Source organism: Molothrus ater, chromosome 1 (assembly GCF_012460135.2).
Source record: "Molothrus ater isolate BHLD 08-10-18 breed brown headed cowbird chromosome 1, BPBGC_Mater_1.1, whole genome shotgun sequence".
Taxonomy (NCBI): Eukaryota; Metazoa; Chordata; class Aves; order Passeriformes; family Icteridae; genus Molothrus; species Molothrus ater.
This window is the reverse complement of record NC_050478.2, coordinates 36746049-36766611: the sequence shown is the minus strand read 5'-3', so window position 1 is coordinate 36766611 and position 20563 is coordinate 36746049.

Sequence of the window (20563 nt, the reverse complement as noted above, 5' to 3'; positions counted from 1 at the left end):
AAACTGCTGTGAACACCTCTATTGTTCACAAAATGCCAAAGTTTTTGCTTCTTAGAAACTTAAAGGCCTCATTTCCACAGCTCCATCAGCACTTTTGTTCTAAAGAGCACACAGTTCTGTATACAGCCTTCTCCTTCCTTTCTTAGGCTGCTTTCCCTTGTAAGTAGATTCAGAAACCTACTAACTCCATGGAGAACTACAAAAATGACATCTGACCTCTGCCAAAACAACAATAAAACATCTACAACAAAATGGTGGCTGTTTCTATTCAGTTGTGAGGCAAATATCTATTTTTGCACTGTATTAAATGAATCAGTGTCAGTCTACAGTACATTTGTTTACAGTGCATGGCAACTTCTTGAGTCAAACTGATCAGCCACACTGCTTATTTGTAGAATAACTCAAGCAAAGTAGAGTTATTCTGGATTTGCCCCAGAATTCCTCTGTTCCCCTGACATGTAATGGAAATGATCACAGCCACCAACTAAAAACTGCATGGTTTGGGTACAGCTCTGCAAGATGGTAACAGATGACTGCTGGAGTGACTGCAGTGTGACAGCCAACTTCACCACATCCAGAATAACCCAGAGAATTTTCTAAAATGTACCACCTAGCTGAATCCCAAGGTTTGGCTAAACTGATCAAGCATCACTGCAGCACACTGGTCATCTGACTACTCTCTTTTCCTCTGAGAATGCCCTAGCATTCAGTCAACATTCACCCAGCATTCATCCTTTCACCCCAGCACTTCCTTATCCTCCTTGTAGCCTGCCTAGCTACCATAAAACAGCAAAATCCTCTAAAAGAGCAGAAAACCTTAAGGCCTCAAATTCCACTTATGGGAAAATATGGTCTCATAGTCCTGAGGCAGATTGTCTGTAAAAGCATGTTCCACTTCACAGTGCTCATTTTATGAAATCATGCTGAGAAGCACAGTGTATTCTATTCACTGGCTTAAACTCACCCTAAGTAGTCCCTATGAAAATGTGTTGGTTTCATTAGACATCCAATACTGTCTTTAGTTCAATGGGTTTAATTATGAGAAAAATTAGGCAGTATGTAGATGAACCTGGACTGAAATATGTTTGGTTTAGAAAACAAAGCATTGATTTCAATGAAAAGCTACTGGTGTAAGTGGAAATATTATGCCTTGAAAGGAAATCTATTCATTTTCTTAAAAATTTAGTGACTTGAGTATGCATGGATTGGTTCCACTACAGATATATTGGATTCAATGACACTGTATTAGTTTCAAAGCATATTTATCCGTGCAGTAAAAATGTATAGGTTCTGAGAATTAAAGAGGCGTGATGATGGCTGCCCTGAAGACGAATCTAAAATACAATTTCTATTAAAATTGATCAAATTGGACTTCACAATGACACATCCAAAAGCCCTAAATACATTTTATTGTCTTCTATCACTTTGAACACATCAGTCCTTTTGAGTCACTCTAGTATAAACTAATTCTTCCAGGTTTCAAGGGGCTACATCCCTTCCCCTTCTCCACAGAATGCAACTGTGAGCAATTCAGGTTCTTTCTCCATAAGCAAGCTATCTTTTTTCTCTCATCTGTAAGGATGAAAATGCAGCTTGTCCCATAGGCCAGGTAGACAGGAGTATAACACAGACTTTTTTTCCAGGCTGTATGTGGAGACCTAGGGGTGCTGCCTGGGGGCAGAAGCAGTCCTGTAGACCACAGACCTGAGGTCAGCAATCTTCATATTAAAGTCCAGCAGTATGTCCATGCCTGTGCTTCTTTCTGGCTGGCTCCAGGTGCCTCCTTAAGACATTATTTCAAATCATCCTTCAAAGATCACCTAACTTCCTCCTGTGAATGGATATGGAAACAGATATGGAGTTCTGGCTGTTTGAATAGGTGTTCAAATCAGACAAAGAAGCACACCCATGAAGCCAATTCTTTGCTTAGGCCTGTACATTTATTTTCAGTTTAAAAATTATATGCCACACTGAAATGCTTGCTGGCTCATGCTGAAGCCTAAAAACCTAGGTATGAACTTCCCCTACAAACTACATTTTTTCTCAGAAATCTCAGTGTTTAATAATTGCACAATTAATTGAGAGGTGTTTCAGCTTGATCTGCTGTTGCACAATAGGACTCTGGCTGCACCGCTGTTATAAGTAATATTCTGTAGACACAACATTTGGAACCACTCAGGCTTCTGTGGCTGTTCCTATTGTAAAGAGGCATCCTGAGTGATTTTGAAAGCCCAGGTATTTGTTTTGATTTGTCTATAAAAATGTATCAGTAATTTTATTGTTTAGTTTGTCCTGCTGACTAACACAGCTACCCACTCATGCTAAAGAATGTACATAATACAGAGGCTGTTAAGTGCCTGTACTATTTTTATAAGAAAAAACATCAATAAGCACTTGACTTTGAAGTTTTTACCATCCATTTTCCAGAATGACTCTGAATGATAAAAGAAAACAGTCTTCAACTTCCCTCTTTGTGGTACACAATTAAGCTCTATTTACCATGCAATTTCTTCATGATGGGACCCTAGCTTTTCCCTACACACTCTCATTTCCTCAAACAACACAGGCAAATTAATTTTTTTAAAAATCCTGACTAGTCTGTTCCAGTTAAATACAAGTGGCACCCAATATTTTGACGTTATAGTATAATAAATATCCTGGGTTCAAATCCTAAATCTAGATTTTCAGAACAAATAAATGATAAATCAAATTGCAGGATCAGTATCCACATGATTCTGATGAGCCACAGTTTTGTCTTGTCACAGCAAAGAATATTCTTATGTTGACACAACCTATTTTTCACTGTCATGTTATAAATTGAAAGTTTGTCACAGCTCCTAAGGAACATAACCCATTGTTTTCATCAAAACTCCAAGTTAAATGTACACTATAAAGTTTAAGTCTTCATTTAAAGCCTAAAAAGCATAAAATTTAAAGACAGTTACCATTCTATGCTATAAAACATCCTGCATCAATTATTCTCTCTCAGAATAAAGCTTTTGAAGTGCTATTTCCAGTGCCACCATGCAGGCCTTCTAATCACACCTGCCGTACCTACAAGGTTCCAAGACAGCAGGGATTTTCCTCAGTTAGGGTTTGCACAATATGGCAAGTTATGCCTTGTTTCTAACTTCTCTCTAAATTCTTCATCTTCTTCTCTCTTGTACCAATATAAAGACAGTTGCCTTGGCACATAGCAGAATTCCTCTGATTCCTTCCACATTTCATTCAACTTTTACTACTTCCTTTTGATATTTTTGTACTATTATATTATCAAAGTTAAAACACCCTATATGGCAGCTATATTACAAGACACTATTTGCTCAAAGGAAATTAGAATCTGTGGTCACGATCGTGTAAATATTTACACAGAGGACTAATGGCAGGGCTTAGACCGTTAACCAAATTTCTTACAAGCATGTTGATATTTCAGGTATAAGTGCTAACAGTGAACACTGTCCTTAAATGCATCATCTGAAGTAGATGGAAGGAGTGCCTGGGCTCCATGTGGGGAAAGCCCTCTATTCCTGCTTTCCCAGGTAAATAGACAGGAATGGAGGGAAGATGCAGGACATGAAGGACAATCAAGTTTGACAGCACATGTTTCTGCTGTTTTCACGTGGCTTAAGTCCTGAGCATGTCAGAACATTTCGTGCTCACTCCCTTGGCTGTTTCCACAATCACACTCATCCTGCAGTAGTCACTTCACACATTTATTACATATATTTTAGAATTCATTCTGTTCTGTGCATGCACTTGTGTGTCTCCTGACTACTAATTTTCAAGTGTCTAGCCATCCCAGTCAGTAGACAGGCAAACATTTACAACTACATCTGATGTTTTCTGGCCTCTTCAACATATTTTGTTATGTCTATCCAAAACACCTGCGACACCTGACTGAAGAAACCCTAGCCAGTCCTAAGGCAGCAGATACAGGGCAGCATGAATTCCTGCAGAGCCTGTCCCAGCACCCCCTCCACCACTAGGATTTCTGTGCTGTACAACCACCAGATAAGCAAGTCCAAATGCATTCATATCCTTACTGCAAAAAAGGAAAAAGATCAGAGCAGTACAGCCCTTCAGGGCCTCCAGCAGAGGCTCTTTGCTATCCCAGGCTGAAAGACTTCTCACACTGATTTTTAAAAAGGGAGTTGATAGCATGTAGGTTGACAGCCTCAAGTACAGGACAAGGAATGCACAAAACAAGGGTATCTCATGGGATAGCTACTATTAGTTTGCCTTTTAATGTAGGGCAAAGTCCTGCTCTCAGCTAGGAGTATACAGGCTTGGGATAATGATACCACCTGTCATTTAGTAAATCCAGATTTACAGAGGTGTAAACAGGAGTAGAATTTGTTCCAGAATCTCTAGGCAAGCTGAGAAAGAGCTCTTCCAGAACACATATTTCAATATCATGCCTTAGGTAACAGCAAAATCACAGTCTATATGTTTCTTTCATGAAGTATCAAGCTTCCATGCATCATATATCACTATATTTCTTTAGCTGCTTCATAGCCCTAAAAGAACACTGGGTTGGGTGGATGGAGTGGCGTGATCTTTTTTATATGGTTCAAGAATATACATTTTTCAAGTCTAAATTAAAAAAAATATATTCACTCCTTAATTGGCTTTTGTTAGGAGATATTCTTCTTTTCAGCTAAGAGATGTATTCTCTGATGTCTTCATTAAAATATCTCACAATCTTTTTTTTCCTGAGAAATATATATATATATATATATATATATATATATATATATATAAAAATGTTATGGCAAGCTTTTTTCTTCCCCTTTGATTATTCCATAATGCCAAGAATGCCATTTTAAATGTGTGTTATTTTAACAGGATTTATGTTAAGCAACAAGGTGGATATTATTCTTTAAATCTGAGTTTAAATAATATGAAGAGTGGAGCCAATTGAAGTAAATCATAATTACTAAGTAGGATTAGTTTGCAACAGCTTCCTTAAAGTTAGCAAGAAAACATATACAAGAACAGATCCCTGAAGCAGAAATGCATTTTATTCATAACTTCTAACCCAGGTCCACACTCTCCAAAGTGTCATTGTCATGAATCATTGTTAGCAAAACAATAACTCTAGTGGTCTTACATTTCCTCTCAGTGCAAATTATGTATGTTTCATGTGACATTACTTACTTCCTCAACTAGCAAGTCTTTCCCATCTGTTGGAAAGCCACCAGTGGTGATGTGCTATCAAAGTGAATTACCTTCTTACATGCCAGGAAATTAGGGCAATCCAGTGCCTTTCATCTAGCTCCTCTACACTGCCATCCTGCTCCCACAGGGTCTCCCATTCACTCTTCTCCTACTGATTTGTATGGGAGCAATGGTATAGGAAGTAATTTCTCTGTAGCTTGAAAAATGCTTCTCAGGCTTGAAAAGAAGCTGTGTGATTTGATGTATGATTTGTTCTTAGACAGCCACTGAGCACCAGAAAGAGGATTCCCATCCAAGTTCCATGTAAGTGGGTAAAAAACCAAACATGATGAGGGAAACAGTAGAAAAAGAGTGGACAATCAGATCCAAGCACATGTAACTGTAGGGCCTTTACTCGAAAATATCAGGGTGCATCTGTAGCCAGTGTCAGGATGGAAGATTCAGGGATCAGATCAGGATGGGCTTTTTCATTTCCTTTGCAATTTTCATGATGCCAAATACTTGGATTATTATGAATGCAATAGATCCACAGGAGGATGGTTTGATGTCTGAGAACTGTTGACCAAAGGACTGGTTGGTAAAAGTTTAGCTGAAAGTAGTCTTTGAGAGGAAACTGGCTAACAGTCTTTCCTGCCCTACTCTAAGTTACACTTTGGCTCTAAAATACATGTCTTCAAAACGTGACAAGTGCTAAAGAACCCTGCGAATGAACAGTTAGGAGTGTGCTCCAGTTCCCCATTGCCATTTCATCTTCCTTCTCTTCCTCTCACTTTTATTTCTCTCCTGCCTACGCCACCACTTCATTTCTCTCCGATAATCCGGTCATGCCACGTACCCCTCTCACATAAGCCCACGTCCATGCCTGTCTTCCCCTCTCATAACTCTTCACCTTCATGCCTCCCATCTCCCTCCTCCTTTCCATTCCATCCATGGATGCCCCAGGATACTGCTGCCATCTTTTGCCTTGCCTCAGTCTTCTCTGTGCCTCTGAGTGAGTTTCATCCCTCCATGACTTCTGCATTTCTTCTTAGGGGTTCACCTCCCAATAATTGCATACCCTTTCCTAGACAACCCCACAAATGTTGCCATTTCCTCCATTTATAAACCCAAGTTTGCCTCCCTCTATTTGCATTTATTGAGCCCCCTAGTTCCCCAGATTTTTCCCTTTAACCTCTTCCAACCCAGTCATTGTAAACAAAATTAAGGGGGTTTGCTTTCAATTACAGTAGGTCTGAAAAAATCTCTGTTCTGGGAGAAACAAGGAGTCAGGAGGACTGATTTCTTTGAGGCAGAGTTAATCTGCTTAGGTTGAAAAATGAGTGTCTAATGAAGAGCTAGATTCTATTATCTTAATTGTTGAGTTGCTATTATTACTCCATAATACAGCAGGTAAAAGAGATGCAAGCAGGTATTCTACAATTTCATACCAACCAGTGAGAACTCACCCAGTATATATGTCCAGGAGTGTATTTATGCATGCAAAAAGTTCTTTTGAACATTCTAAGTCTCATCTACATTTGATACACTACACATCTGTCGTGTACCTAAGTAAATGTGAACTGTGATCTCAGTTTATGTGTGCTGCTGCAGTTTATCAGGAAAAGCTATGGCATGCTCTTTACTGGAATATTCAGTCTTGCCTCTGTTTAAGTTGGTGGCCCTATTGAATCTGAAATGGCCATATTGATATCTAGAAGGATAATGATACCTCTGCTCTCCAGAAAAATTCAGATCGTGATCCCTCCATGACCCCAAGCCAGAAAGGATGAAACAGTAAATTATGTTAATCTACTCATTGTCAGGTCCCCATCTGTTCTTTCCTTTCATTCAGGGCTCCATCCTCTCCAGAGCTAGCCCCATGTGAACATCTTTAGCAAACACCTGGAGCTAAACCCACTGCAATGACTCTGTACCCCCCTTCTCCACAGTGAATATAGCTGAGGCACGAGCGGCAGGGTTCTCGCAGCTCAGGATGTAGAAGAACATCCAGCAACACAATACATTAAATGGCATTTGATTGTATACAAAATTCAGTCATTTGCTAAGGGTCTCCCAGTCATTAGCGAGAATTAACGAGGTTCTACTGTAATAAAATCTTACTTCAAAATACAGAGTTTTACCGGAACATATGGGATTATAAAAGTAAATGTGCATCACACATAATCTTATGCCACATTATATAGCACATTTTTAAAAAGGAAACACCCACAGGTCTGAAGAACTTTTATTTTTATGCAAATTCTGTATGCACAGAGATGTGCTTACTTGTCACTTTTGTGTTGTATCACCGCAGTGCCAAAGGGAAGTATCTCGTCTCACTTTGCCTAGCCTTTATCCATCCACCTTTGCAAACACTTTTTACCATTCATGAGCTAAAGGACTTCTGGCATCCCAAAATCTGTTTTCCTTTCACATCCATCTTCTGTGACGTGCAGAAGGAAGCCCCTGCAAGAGCTTTGTAACCCAATCCTACTTGAGAACTCAGTGCTCTGTACAGCTTATGCCCAACCTTGCATGCTTTTTATAATCATAACCATCATCTTTTTATTATGTCTTGGACTTGAAGAGTCCTGAAAGCAGATGTAACTCATGATGACCTGACTTCAATGGGAGAATGAACCAGGTGGCTAATTGTCTCTAAAACAGATACACTGATAATTAGCAGGAGAACACGATGCAACAGAAGCCTAACCACCAACCTTTTTTTAAGTTAAGCAAATGGGTGAGCAAATGATGCAGCTGCATCATACTTTGACAAGCTAATAAAGGATCCAACCCTTCATCTAGTCAGCTACACTCACCAAAACACACCCTCAGGACATGGTATCAATGATTCTGAAAGGGTAGACTTATAGACAATGGAAAAAATATGTGCACAAAAGCCCTTGTGCGCAGAAGCTCTTCTACAACAGCTTCTCTTTCTGAGCAGGTCACTGCGCCAGCATTTCTTCCTGAATATCTGCCTTCAAACCTTGCCTTAGGTCCCAAACAGAAATAACCTTGGTGGCCTCATCTTGCTTTCCATTTGCCCATGTCGCAAAACAAGCATATTGTCATCCTCTGCTAAGGAGCAGTCTAGGAATAAATAGCAGAAAAGCTGCCAGTTAAGCTGCATTGCCTTGGCACTGCTGCACAGAGGAGTTTACTTGATGATGGCTCTCAGAGTAGACGGCTTTAGCTACCACTGCTCATCCCCCACCTTTACAAGCACTAGACTTACTGCTTCCATAAAAAGCAAGCAAAGAAAGTGAGTGGAGCTTGCTTTAAAGATATTAGCAACTCAGGGACTTTAATGTGAAAACAGAGATTGCTTTGTAAATGGTGTCAAACAGCAGCCCAAAATATAGCACCATATAAAATACCCAATGCAAACAACTCCACAGGTGCTGACAGAGAGGTGGAAAGACAAACATTTCCAAGTTATTCCCAGTTCCTTGTCCTGATTGGGCAATTCAGGTTTTTGTGGGATAGGAGATAACATTCTCACCTCTGTTATTTTGCTTTAATATTTACTGCTGGTTATTCTTAAAAGAGGGATACAAACAGCAGCAGTTATCTGTTCATCTGGAAGTGTTCTAAGTGCTAGAGGAAAAAAAAAAATCAAAGGGACCATTTATCAGTGCTACTTTCAGGTCAGATTGAAAACTAATGTAGGCACTTCCCTTTAGGAGAACCTCTCACACGGGGGGGTTTTGTTCTAAAAGAGAACTAGAAAGCAGAACTAGAAATAAAGCAAGGGCCAAATGTATCCATGTTGTGCCAGCCTTACCTGTTCCCTACTTATTTCTGGTACTGCTAGCAGCAACACAGAAAAATTGTACTGACTACACCCACTCTGCCTCACCAAAGGCACTTGGCCCAAAAGTAGGTTTTGTCAAAGCCTATCAATCACACATCACTAACCTCCTCACAAACGAGTCTTGGCAGGTTTACACTGGCATAACACGGGGGCAAGAGAGTCATGAAATTAACCTCTGCTCAGGGTCCAAAGTGAGCAAATCACAAAAATTACACAGGCAGCCTAAGTGGTGGAAAGTAGATTTTTCCACTAACATATTTCTGACTTCCAGTTTTAATAGTCTAAGGAATTGTTATTAGAGTGATCAAAGGGAGAAATCACAAATGCGAGGAATCTGACAACTAAGCATCAAGCTAGTGTGGCAAAGGAGATTGCTTTCTTTCCATTTCCTGTTAAATACTGCTTTTGGAACTTTATTTTGATGTAGATTTGACAAAACTCACATTGCATTTCAGTTTCTGGTGCATAGGTGTGCTGAAAGAAAAAGAATAAAGCAAAAATGAAGAGACTGTCAGAACAATAGCTGCTTTAAAAAACAAGAAGTCTGCTGAGGCTTTTGGTTTACAGAGTTTACTCTGACAAATAGATTAAAAAAGTTAATGGGGAAAATAACCTCTTGCCTACTTTTGCAGCCCCTTAAGACTATTCTAAGTCTATTCACTAAGACTGAGGTGCTTCTCTTTGAACTTATAAAAAATTATCTGTGCTTTTATTGTTGAAGTTAGGAGTATATTAGATATTGTTCTTTTAGTTCTTCTGTTAACTGAGACTAATACAATAGCAGGTAAGTTTTCTTTTTTTTTCTTCCGTTAATTCATCTATCATTTTAATGTCACTATAAAAGATATAAATACAGACTCTGCAAATTTCAGAATAAGCTTAGCTTTTGTTGTTTGCTCATGTAATTTTCCAGGAATACTAATAAATACATGGAAAAATATCAGCTGTTCACCTACTTTAAATATACCACAATGAGTTGAAGACATTTCCAAGTGCCTCAATACTCTTTATTTTTACCATGGTAAGCATTTGATTGTGGTGTTCTTGGAATACAAGTTTACTATGATTTCCCTAGAAAACTGCCTGAGTGTTTCTGGCTTCAACTTATCATATGATCTTTGAATTAATTGTTTTGCTGAATAAGTGGCGTACAGCAGTTAGCCTCTTGGGACTTTTCTTCCATATAAGATTTGAACTTTCTATTTATAAATTCTCTTCCCATAGTCCTTTCCTGGGAGTCCAGGACATTTCTCTGGAAGAGGCATTTCAGGATCAGGCTTCATGTATTAGGTGTGAAATGTGACCCTGTCTCTCAATTCAGTAGCTGAGTTCCAGCAGGCCTTGAATGCATAGGACTTCCCACAGGGAGTATTTTCTCTTTTGCTACAGGCAGGTAGCACGTACCACCAAGCACAAGGTTCTGACTAGTGCAACAATAAAATCAGACTAAGTTGTGTTCCCATCCCTGATTATTCAATTTGTCACACTAGACCAGATGAAACCAGAATGTTGAGAACCCACAGATCCATGTATCCTCTCCAAGGAATACCTCTCAGAAGATATTTGTAGAAAAGACAGCAGCACTGAAGGAGATTTCACTTAAAAATATTATTTTCTTTAAAAATAAATATTTAGTTGCAGAGTAAAAACAATATGGAGATTTAATTAAAACCTTAGCATTTCCTTTAAAGCTGCTTACAATATTTCCTACACCAAAACACACTATAGCATTTTGCACAGTGGTTGTACACTTCCTCCCATGAGTTAGAGTGAAAGTAAATACTCTTTTACCGAAAGATACTTCATCTTTTTTCCCTGAGGCACTTATTTCATAAGGAACTTGATATAGTCTCAAACTAAGCCTAAGCACCTATTTTCTTTCTTTCCCAGTCATCTTCAGAATTGCACTGAATGAAATGTTGGGCTGTGGATACTGCAGTCACTGATCGCTGCTCCTGTTCTTCACATTGTTTGGGTCTGTGCAGAGCCATCATATTCCTGGAGCAGCAGATGCCTTTAGCACTTGTGTGTTCACCATGTAGAAATCTCTGTGATATATTTGAGCTTAATTTCTTCTGTTTTAATGACTTAAAAACAAAACTAAACCAGGTGGAAAGGGAAGTTCTGACTGAGGCTACATATCAGCACCAAGGAAGTCACCTCCCCAGAATAAACCTATGTCTATGAGGCCTGTCTTTCCTTCTCTCAGACACTGAAAATACCGAATGTATAGAAATAAACAAATTTTCTCCTTGGGTACGCTACAGCCAAGCACTAGTAAATTCAACAGATGTCTCCTGATTTTTTTTTTTGGTTGGTTTTTGTTGTTTCTCATTTTTGGGGTTTTTTTGGGGGGGAGGTTTTTTTTGTCTTTGTTTGTTTGTTTGTTTGTTTGTTTGGGTTGGAGGGGTTTTTTTGGCTTTTTGGGTTGGTTTTTTGGGTTTTGGTTTTTTTTTGTTTGGGGTTTTTTTTGGTTTGGTGATTTTTTTTGGAAGTTTGAAATGAGATTTGTAGTCATGTCAATGATTCTGGGCTTTTGGCTAGTGCCACACCAAAATGCAGAAGTCAGTTACTTGGTGAAACTCATTGTCATGAGATATTTTAATGAAAAATTGGTGCAGCTTGTAAAAGGAAAAACATATTTCCTAACGTAAGAAGACTTTTCACAATTCTAAGAATTAGAGAAAAACAACTTCAATATATTGATGACAGGAAAAACAAAATCCATTTAAGCTGATTATTTTACAGATACTTACAAGACAGTTTCCTTCACTGACAACAGATAAGGCACGAGAGGAAACTGTATGTATGATCTGATTCAGAATGCCTGTCCGTACATGAATTTCATGAAACATGCTGATATTTATGCCCTTGACATTCCCCACATAGTTCTAGAAATTATCAGCTTTGTTTACTTTTCCATGGCAGTGCATGCATACACAATTGTACACAAATGTTCCCCCTCATCAGCTGAGTGCACATCCATAAATAAAACATTCCTTAGAAAGGTTATAGACTTAACCACAGAGCAGATCAGCAAGGTCCTCAGGAAGATGTGGCATTGGGACTGCAAGTCTTCAGGGAAACAAAAAGCCTGGAAGACAAGGCTCAAAATCTTGAAGGTGGTACTGTGACAATTGAAAAATGGAAAGAGTCATTGAGCAAATGAATGAATTAGATTAAAGGTATAGTAATTATATGGAATACTCATTCATGGTTGTCTCATGCTGATTAGTTTGTATCTCAACACTTCTTCCCAGGTTTCTGCATTTTGAGTGTATCTAGAAGATGTTGAAGGCTCTATTCCCTAGTCTAGGTAAGCACACAAGGGTAAAGGACACAAGAATCTTTCTGTCTTTGTAAGAGACAAATGCTACAGCATAGCCAGTGACCTGTGATTTCTGAAAGATGGACCATGGCCCATCTTACTCCCCAGTCACCAGGTTTAACCAGGGCTCCTCCTCTGATGATTGTCCTAATTCCTACACTTTTTCTTTCTCTTCACCTTCATCTCCAGCACTGATAATGCCTTTAGAGCCACAGCAGGCTTTATTTGAATGCTCTATATAGTCAGGAATTGCAAACCAAATGAAAGCAGACGTCTATTTTGTGTCCACTGAAAGTTTTGCAAATTCTTTTGAGATGGGCTAAGAGACAAGAACTTGTGGGGACAAGGTAAAAGAAGATCTGATATTTCAAGATCAGCTTTAACACTAAGATATTTGCCAGAAACCCATTTAAAGAAACTTCTAAGCAGGAGCAGGTCCCTTTCCTTGAATCTGATCACTAGAGAAGCAAATGTTAAGACACAAATTAGACCACAGGCATTCCACTTCCTGTGCTAAAAATAAGGTGTTTTTACATTTACCCATACTTTTTAAATGCTATAAAGGAAGGTGTTTTGCTTATTTCTTTAACTAGTACTGGTTATTGCTGAGGAAGAATCTTTTTACTTGGTCCATGCTTTTCCTTACTATATTGTTTTAGATGATCAAAGGTATCTTTGGGGCAAAATGTGGAACACATAGGGAAAAATCAGAGCAGATTTTTTTTATCCCTTGCCTAATTGAACCAGCCTTTCCCCACAAAGCCCTGTGCTATTGCTTAGTTTTCCTTGCATATTTATTGAGGAGACTCCTATTATGGGAATAATTCATTTAATTCCTTTAAAAGAATATATTTTTTTAAATCCTTTGTTTAGACACTTTTAAACATACTGATTCTCAATCATCCAGCCCAAAGCCTTGGATGAAGGGATTATTAGGTGTTAAGAGCTAACCAGATAACCACAGAGGTTATCTGTCTCCAGGTAGCCACTAAACACCTAAACAAGAGTAAAAGTATGAAAACATGAGGTGCTCAGGAGCATTCATCCCTAGTAAATTCTGAAACAATTTGAAACCTTTTGAGTTACTGGCCTGGCTTTACAGCCCCACGCTGCTGTGACACATCCTGGTGTGTTTAACAGTACCCACCCACTTAGAAAACTCGGTGCTCATGATAAAAACATGACGTGTTTAAATCCATAAATCTTCCTGAGGCCCCTCTTTTTCAACAAGGAAACGTTAAGAAAATCCCTCTCCCACATAACTGCAAATCATACAGGCTCATTTAATCAAGGCAAGGGTTTTGAGATGTGCTTGACCCTGAGATCAGTTTGCCTGGTTAGAGCATGGTGCTAATAATGCCAAGGTTGTGGGTTCTGTCCTGAATGGGCCATTCATTTAAGAGCTGGACTTGAAAATCCTTGTGGGTCCCTTCCAATTCAGTATCTGCTACGATTCTTACTCTTTAGGAATCCTTTTGTTTTCAGAGGTGAAGATTTCATGTAAATTATTCTGTCAGTTGACTTGGAGCTCTTCATACATCCTTCCTCCATCTGCTAAATTCACAGAAATATAAGACTTGCCATTACAAGATTCATATCGTGTTCAAAACAAAAAGAATTTGTAATGTAATAAGTGGTTTTTTTTCCTCTCTCTCTCTTTCCTCTCATGTAATTTTTACATTGATCCTCTTTTTTTTTTTTTTTTTGGTGAAGATTCCAGGCTTTACCTACCTGATGGATACCTAAGTGATATTCAAGAGACAAACCATTTGTATAGTGCTTAAGGTAATATGTTCATAATAAGAATTTTTTTTCTTTCTTGGGACGCTAAAATATGTCTGATAAAGCATGATTATCACCATAATTAAAGTAGGGTACTTGCCTTATAAATCATTTGATATAAAGCTGACCAGCTGCTGCTGTGGTGAGAATGCACTGATGAAGTGGGTTATTGCAAAACTGTGTTTGAGTGTATTCCACTACTCTGATAAGTACACAAACATATCACAGAGATTTGTTCTCAACACTGAGCCCAACTTATCTTGAAGTAATTCAGTTAGCATACCAAGAATGACAACAATAATTAATGTGACTTCTTATTTTTTTCATAATCTCCTGGATCATGTTTGCACATCTATGAGGAGGTTTTGTGTAACCATGGTCCTGTATGCCATGGAGATTCCAAAAGCAGGGATCATTTTTTTGCCATTCAAGCCCACAATTTTTATCTGAACTAGGGTACTGGTGTAGATGTGCCCTTCAGTTATGTCACATTACCACTGTATCCATGAGTTTCAGGCCATTTTAGGGAGTGTTAGGTTCAGATAGTTTTGCAGTGGCTGTGTTAAAATCCACCAAATCAGAGCCTTGCTAAAGTGAGAATCAAAACTCCCATGCACTTCAGGGGACAGTGTTTGGTCTTCCCTTAACTTTGACATGTCAGAGCTAGTAATACCATGGTCATGAGCAATAATAAGGGGATTATTTTGGTGGCCACAGATTTTCCTAGTATCATTTCAAGGAACTGGCTTTTTAATAAGAAAATATGAGAAAGCATTGCAATATATGCTTAGAGAATGCTTAATTGAATGGCACACTAAGACTAAAAGCATCTGTGAATATAAGGCTTCCAAACTGTTTTTGCTTTCTAATCATCTCCTTGTATCTGTAGGTCAGACTCTGTCCTCACTTTAAACTGCAGTGTTCTCTCCTGCCCCCCCACAAAATATTTTCCAAGAGCTTGAAAATGATCCTTCTCAGATCACTTTTCATAAAATTTCTGAATAAGCTGAACCAAATGTGGCTTGTCAGAACAAGATACAAATCTTATATTGCCTGAAATATTCCTTAAAAGGTAAGGGAAATCAACAAGTATGTGAACTATTTAGCTCACTATTCAATATTTTACAATCTGAAAGTGATTAGCAACAAGACAACTAATAAATACTTCCAGAGATACTCAAAATACATGCTATACACATTTATGTGGGGATTACCATAATAATATTATCACTAACAGAAATATGCACATATGAAAACATCTCAAAGTAAACATAACATTTGCACATAGTAAATACCCATATGTCTCAATAAACACAATTTTAAATTTTAATATGGCAAGTGTGTGGTTCTTTTAATTGAGGATAAAAAATTAAGAGCAAGCCCTTTACAGGGTGAATCCTGCCATTTTCAATGGGCAAAGTTGGTAGAAAAGCATGGCACACCCTGTGAAAATAGGTGGCATGAGGGCAAGGTCTATAGATAGTGATTAGAGACAAACACCAGATTAAAGTGCCATCAGAACTACAGCACCAAAAAAGGTGTTGTGGTCTGCTTAACACTGTGACTACAATCCTGGTTTTGCCTACCAGAAGATGTCTGCTCTTCTTTTTTGAAGTAATGGCAGATGTACTCCATGACATGTCCTCTGTTTCATGGGTTTTTTTGGTAGTAGTAACTAATGCACATTTTTTTCTATTTCTCTGAATCCACTGCTAGTTACAGATAGCTTTGCTTGCAACACTAGCAAAGAATAAATGAAGAGCAAAAATCTGTGACCATATTCTGAAGAGCAAAGTCTCTCATTTGCTGTAATTTCCAAATGTTGTTCTTTTTCTTATGTCTTGATTGTTTTGCTGAAGAATACCCTTCTGAAACTTTTAAAAATTAAACACAGTTCAACAGGACTAAATTCTTCCTGTGGCTGCATATTTTAGAAAGTCTTTGATTTTTAAATTATTGGGAATAAGAATATTGCCAGCCTCAGAATGCCTTCATTAAGACTACCTTGTCAGGCCTTCTTCAAATATATGCACTCTGTCATTCTAACACAGACATTTTAGCCAGAAAACTTCCTGGTCCTTGCTTCTGGCAATTTACTATTCCATCTTTCTTTTCTTCCTTTACACTATTTGCAATCATACCAGTTGTCTCAGAGAGCTGTTTTCAGAGAGCTGTGGTTTCACCATTGAAGTCTTCAGCAAAGACCTTCACAGTTTGATTTTGAGATATCAGACTGTGTTTTCATTATCAACTAATAATCACAATGAAAATATCACTTAAATTCTCTACTGAACCAGTGTGTTATGGACATATTGATGGAGCATAAATATCAGAAAGCTAAGATGACATAGAGTTTCTGATTATAATAGTACTATATGAAACAGATACAAGATGGCATATGTTTCTAGCTGTTCCCTCTGCCTTTAACACATAAACACAATTTGTTAACATTCGGGTGAATTTAGTCAGGACTCTTGAATACCCCAAAACAGCTTTTACAGTTTCTAAAATGGATCTGGTGCCTGGGTTTTTCTTCAAATCCCTTCATGCAGAATGGAGACTGGACAGCAAACTTTCTAACTGTGCCCATGCACTCATAAACATCTGTAGCAAACCATAATTCTGCTGAATGCAGGAGCCACATGGCCATGACATTTTGGTTGTGAATGTTAGAGAAGCATGTGGCTCTGAATCCTAATGTTATGGATTTTAGGGATCTCAAGTGGAAGCCAGCTCTCTGAGTCCTGCAAGCATTCAACACATCCTGGAAAGCTCTTGAAAAGCAAAAGACATGCAATGTAAAGGTCTTGTAACCTGGCAGTAGCAAAAGAGAGGGTCAAGGTGAGGATGGAGGGTAGCACCTCTCGGGAAGTGAATGGTTAAATGGCCATAGCCCCAGGAGCAGGCAGGCAGCTCCATCACTGCAACAAACAACAAATTATTAACACTGGGCAATTTAGCAGCTCAACTTAGAATAAGCAGCACATTGGGCACTGAGTACACAGTGGCAGACTGTCTATGACTCTCAGCTACCAGCCAGCCAGCGAATTTTATTTTTCGCCCTAAAAAGAGTTCTTTGAAAACTCCACTATAATAGCCCATTCTGTACCTAGGAAAAATATTAGAGGGCTGAGTCCCAGACTTCCTTTTTGCAGGTGCAAGGCAGTACATTCACACCTCCAGCTCCAGCCGCCGTTTCCAGGGGTTGAGCTGCCCAGGCCAGACTGTAAAACAGAATCTCTCCATTTTCCTTAATGCTCTGCACCACCATAAGCAGGTCTGGCCCATCCAAATCCAGTCCCCCAGAGATGTGTAATCACAGCAGCGTTAAGCCAATGAACAGCACAATCTAGATCCCAGGTTTGGAAAATCTGGCCCCCTCAAGCAGATAATTGTATCAATGCAGCACTATTTTTAAAAAGGGCACATTTCTTGATCATACCTCACACTGCAGAGCTTCTGTTCAACTAACTACACGACAGTCTGTTAACACTGAAGGAAATCCCCTGAAAGCTGTGTTTGTTTGACCAACACTGACTAAAATTAGAAAAATATTAAATGAAAGCAGCTGGTCAGCTACCAGCCACAATATTATCCCAACTTCCTTCACAGGAAATATTATAATAACATTTTATTTGTTTTTTCCCCTGCTTGCTGCCACTGGAGTGTAATATTTCTTTCATATTGCTGATAGATCAAGAGCACTTCTGTTGGACTCAGGCTGTACTACATGCTGACAGTGATTTGCCCAGCATGGACTTTAATTCACGATCCAGTCAATGTCTAAGGGTGCACAGGGGCAGGAGGGAGCTGAGTGAAAGCAGAGACTATTGACTGCTCTACCCAAGGTTACATGCAGCTTTGTTTTTCATTCTGGTTCAGTATTTTGACTTCTGTAAATGAATGAACAAATAAGCTCAGCAGACCTCTGCCTCTGACCTCTCCAAAAACACAGACCCAGAACCATGGGAAATGCACCATGAAACACCTGGTGCTCTGTGAAAGTTACCTCTGACACTGGGACCATGTGTGTCTGCAGGTTACTGCTCATCCTCCCTCCGTGCAGGACAGCAAGAAGTGCCTGCACAAGGACTTTGCACCTCTTCTCCAACTTTGCATTCTCCCCTCTACTGCAACTTTTTCACTTCATGCTTAAGTCTCATCAAAACTAATCAGGGGCCCAAAACAGGGCTTGAACTCCATGACACAAGCCACCCATACTCCCAAACTCCCAGGTGCCCCTGGACTTAAACTTCAGCTCAGAGGGGTTTGTGGCCCTGCCATATCAAATGAAGCCAATTTTGCCTGCTGGCTCTTTCACCCAGATCCTTGCAGAGGAAGACAGCCTGACCCCAAACTGTTGGACTGTCCCCAGACAGTTTTGCATATTCCTTCTCCCTCAGGGAACAGTCTTTGTTTCTCTGCTGTCACAATGGTTTTAACACCCCATTTACATAACACCTTTTGAAATGGACCCCTGAGGTCTGGTCTGCGCTAGGGAAGAGTTTGTTGGGAGAGCTCTGTCGGTAACCAGTCCTACTGTGACTGCCATTGTACCACCAACAGGACACTTCTAGCACAGCTTTTGCCACTTCCTTCCATAAAATTAGCTACATCAGCAAAAACATTTCCTTTCCATCAAAAATGTCTTTATAAACTTCTGCCAGTAATGGAAATCCCTTCTGAAAAATTATAACATGCTTTTAATTGTCCTCTGTAAGCTACCAAACATTTCTGCTGCAGGCATAGCTTTATGCAGCAACAGTTATGCTTTAACATCAGTTTAAGTATATCAGGTATAATCAGTTCACAGGTTAGTGATAGCTCTTTTTCCTCAGCACATGCATTAAAAAACAATATGGCTTTCATCCATCTTCAGTAACCAAGGGTTTGTGCATATGGAAGCCATATGGAGCGTAAGAGCCTACCTATATCAGAAATTATAACAATATATAATAATGTGGGAATTTAAACCACTGTAGCTGGACAATATAACCCCCTTTTTCCTCCATAAGAATGTGAATGTATGTGTGCGTGTGACTAAAATGAATGGATTTATCCATTTTAGCTTCTGTTGCTTTGAAAGCAGTTTATCTAAACTGGAAACAAAAATTGTTTATTTCTGAGTAAGAATGTCCACATGGAGAGTCGTGGCAAAATAAATGCAGCATTTTAACTATATGAGTATCATTTGTCATTCCTACAGACACAATTGGTTCTATATCAAAGTCCTATATCTTATTTTTGCATATAGCTTCTTGTCACTACCAGCATTTGCATTTTAGCAATCTGCATTTCTTCTTTCAAATTAAAAAAAAAAAAATGTTCAGTTGAGATTTGCAAATGAGCAAAGGCAGCCAGGTGAAGGCAAGCAGGAGAGATGGGGGAGGGTTGAAGGTGAAGGTGAGAGACAGATAAACAACAGCAAAATAACAGCTTTGCTCGGAATGGTTTGGTTTTTCCTCCAACCAAACTTGGTGTGTCCAAGTTTGCATCATGAGTCTAGGTAAGGTGATTTTGCTCAAATGGCATCAATAACTCACTTTTAAGAGCACATATTTATTGATTTCAGGGTATAACATAATTAGGTCTCATATTACTCACATAGGCTGTGCAGTTCCTGCTGTAAACCTAGATATTATTCAGAAAATCAAAGTAATCTCTAGTGAGTATTAAAATAACAATACATTTGAGAAATGATTGCTACCATTTTTGAAACTGCATTAATGTTCATTATTTATGTAATATACAAGTTTAGAAGGGGCTGATTTTTTTTTAACTTCATTGCTAGTATAAAAAAAGTGTTTGAGTTCTTGGAATCAAATGAATGCAAGTTTCCTTTTTTGTACAGGGCGATGAAGAGAAATGTATCATTGCACATTAAAAATACATCTCACATTTTATACATTTACGTATGTGGTGCTCTTCATGTTAAAAAAACCCCACACATACAAAAAAATCTCAGAGCACTTTAGAGAATTCACCCAGAGACAAAGCTATTGTTCAGGAAAAGCCAGATTAAACAAACATGCCTGTAGTCTTGACTTGAAGGCATTTATGGAATTAACATTCTGAGTCTCAGCTGGCACCATGCTCCAAAGCTGGGGGCAGAACATGCAAAGCCTTTGGCACCTATGAGTTTCCACTGATATTCCCATTATAGACAAAAGCCCAGCATTTTAGACAACTCCAAGTCATTTCTGAATATGTGCATTAATGGAACCAAAAGTTTGAATTAACATTTGTGGCCTTAAATAATGTGGTACTTTAAAGACTGTTGGAACTGCCCTGACATCACCAGGCAGGCAGTGAGTGACATGACCTTAATACAGAATTGATCTGGCTAGTCTGGGTTATTAATATTCAAGGGCAGCTTAGTTCTCCATACAGTGCAATTTGTAAAGATACCCATGATCAGGGATTTATGGAAACCTAGACTAAATGTGGCTAAACAGTGGAATACTTCCTCTTTTATC